The 3119-nt window shown below is 39.4% G+C and overlaps 1 non-coding gene across 1 annotated transcript; it reads left to right on the top strand.

Moving 5' to 3' along the window:
* Positions 1-848: 848 nt before the first annotated feature.
* On the top strand, positions 849-954 carry LOC121974036. Its single transcript, XR_006109916.1, has one exon. It is a non-coding gene; the product is annotated as a small nucleolar RNA R71 (small nucleolar RNA).
* Positions 955-3119: the final 2165 nt, after the last annotated feature.

Below are 3119 nucleotides of genomic sequence, written 5' to 3'. Positions count from 1 at the left end.
TTTAAGTTGATCTACCACATCATATTCATCATCTGAAAATTCAATTTCATCATAACACCCTGTAAACCCAAAAGGTAGATCTGAAAACTTGTTATCCACTGCATTATCATCACAATCCTCATCTGAAGAGTCCTCGTCTTCATATACATCCAGAAATCTACACTCAACCATATTTGTGTCACAGAATCTGCCAAAGTCTTCGTTTTCATTGGCCCTCACTAGCCTTTTGTGGAAAAGGAACCTTTAGTGAAGGTCTTGGGAATGGTTGAGCTTGTGACAGAGGTTCAAACTGCTTGTCTAGTGATGGTGTGATCAACCGTTGAGGGAAAGGTACTTATGGCCTTTGGAAACTTCCTAGAGAAATGGAATTGAGTTCTTGTGATCTTCTATTATTCTTCTCTTCAATTCTAAACGTGTCCTTCTTCAAAAGTTCTTCATGATTCTTTCCCTTTCTCAACTCAATATCATTATAAATCTCACTAGATTTTGTCTGCAAAGGAGGGGGATCTTCTTTGAACCATTTTGAAACTATGCTCTCAATCTTTGCCCCCAAATGTTTGAACTCCTCATTCTGTGACTTGTGGATTTCAAAACTCTTGGATGGTCGAATTGTATTTTGTTTGACAGGCTCTCTTGTATATATGGTTTGTACTTCTTGAATTTCTGAGGGAGATTCCATCCAACTTTTGCTCGACCATCCATGGAGGTTCAATGCCACTTGATCAATTAATGTATAAGCTTCTTCTATACTCTTGTCCATAAAAGAACCTCCAACTGATGAATCTAACAAACACTTATCTGAAAAAGAAATTCCCCTATAGAATATGTGTAGAATCAGCCATTTCCCCAAACCATGATGAGGGAACTATCTTTGTAGACTCTTCAATCTGCCCCATGCTTCAAATAATGATTCTCCATATACGTGAGCAAAATTTGTGATGCAACTCCTCATATAGATTGTTCTTCTTGGAGGAAAAAAATGATTCAGAAATTGCTGCTCCAATTGTTCCCAACTTGTAATGCTTTGAGGATGGAGAGAATATAACCAAGTCCTTGCTTTATCCTTGATACTAAAAGGAAATGCCATCAACCGAACTGTATCTGCTGATACTCCTTCACAATTCACCAAATCACAAAGGTCTAGAAATGTCTCAAGATGCAGATAAGGACTTTCTGATACTTCTCCTCCGAATTTGTGACTTGTATCATGTAAATTAACTCTGGGTCTAGTTGAAAATTTTCTGCTTCAATAAGAGGCTGCACAATGGGAGATATAAATCTTGTAGAAATAGGTGCCGAGAAATCTCTTAAGGCCCTGCTTGACATGTTAGTGCTCATCGAAATAAAATGAGTAAAAATAAAAATGAAGAATTAAAGATAGGAAATGAAATGCTATATGAAAATCAAGAAACAAAATGCAGAATTTAAATTGCTATAAAAATGCAGATTTTTTTCTTTTTTTTTTTGATTATGTATATAGAAAACAAATTACAATTTAAAATGGAAAAACAAAAACTATTCACAAGTCTAGGTTAACTAAATTACTAATCTACTAATGTTAATGCAAATAGTCCCCGGCAAGGGCGCCAAAAAGTTGTTATCCAACTGCAAGTGTATGGTTTCGTCGTCAGTAATAAAAATATCGAATCCACAGGGACTGTGGATTAAGCACTAGAGATGTCGCAAGATAAGTTATCTAGACGGTAGAAAGCTAGTTTTGACGTTTGCAAACTAATGAGGGTGATTGAAAAGGGAAAGAGAAGGATGAGAGAAAGAGAAATAACTAATCTTGGGTGGAATGAGTTTCGGGAGATGGATACTAGGATTTCTGTTTCATTGTAATACTAGGAGATACTACATAGATTGCTTAATTTCTACCCTCTATGTCCATTCTCTTGTAGGAAGTTAGATTGTTCAATATCCCTAAGTATCGAATAGAGTAGATCCTTGTGAAATCCTATAAAGGTTAACCCCCCTGTCACGAGGGCGCCTCGGTAGATCACTGGGATACACATCTAGTAAATAACAATAAGGATAACGGTTACCTACATCCTTATGGAGGAATTGACTCTCCCTTCAAGAGAATGTCCTAGACGTCCGTGAACGGGTTACCCTTGTCACTAGGGCCTCTCGGGTATACGATCTAGAGCACTCTCTTTACGAGAGTAGCAGTTCTTAAGAGATTGTTTCTCCTTTTAAGGGAACGTCTTAGACGTCCGGAAAGGGTTACTCTGTCACTAGGGTACCTTGGTTAATACGCGCTAAGGTATCCCCTTTGTGGGATCAACAGTCCTCCACATCAAGCAATCAAAGCAAAGAAATGTACACATGGCACACATGCAACTCATCAAGCACGAATAAGGCATCAACAGGTCATTGAATAGAAACAAGGCGAATCTACATAGTTCTACATCTCCATCATATTACAAATACTTCCTAATCCTAGATTAGGATGTCTACTCTATTGTGGGGGAAGAACAACCCCAAAATATAAAGAAGAACATACTTACAACCCTTGATATGAGAAGGAAGGGAAGAAGCGATGCTTGCCGAGGTTTCCGATGTCTTGGAGATGCCCCCTTGCTCTGGAGATGGACGGAACGTCGAGGGATGGCGGTGGATGAATCTCTAGGGTTTCCCCCAAAGGATAAAATCCTTTCCCAAGGATAGGGACGAAGTCCCCAAACCAAAGATGATCAAAGAATAGGGTTCTTGACCCTTTTATACCTCCTCCACGCTGCCCAGGAAAACCAGGATTACAGGCGTCCTATAAACCAGGTTTTTCACCCATTAAACTAGGTTTTCTTGTGATTCACCCTGAACCAAAGTTAAATCCCTTGAAATTATCTTCGTTCTGATAATTGGATTGAGCCATGGCTCAAACCGAGCCGAAAGTTATGGCGGTTCGAAGTTTGGTCTGCAGTCTGGGCGGAGGTCCAATTGAACCCGCGGTTGGGAGGCACGACTGTGCCATTTAGCATGGGAAAACAATTCTTTCTCTCTGTTAGATCTGGCGCAAAGTTGTAGATCTTGAAGTTAGCTATGTTTTGGAATAAAGAACAGCCCGAAACTCCAACGGAGCACGAAGTTATAGCCGAATTACGATCAGTCTGCAATCT

Source organism: Zingiber officinale, chromosome 4A, assembly GCF_018446385.1.
Source record: "Zingiber officinale cultivar Zhangliang chromosome 4A, Zo_v1.1, whole genome shotgun sequence".
Taxonomy (NCBI): Eukaryota; Viridiplantae; Streptophyta; class Magnoliopsida; order Zingiberales; family Zingiberaceae; genus Zingiber; species Zingiber officinale.
The sequence above is the reverse complement of the archived record's forward strand: the minus strand, read 5'-3'. Positions and strand labels throughout refer to the sequence as shown.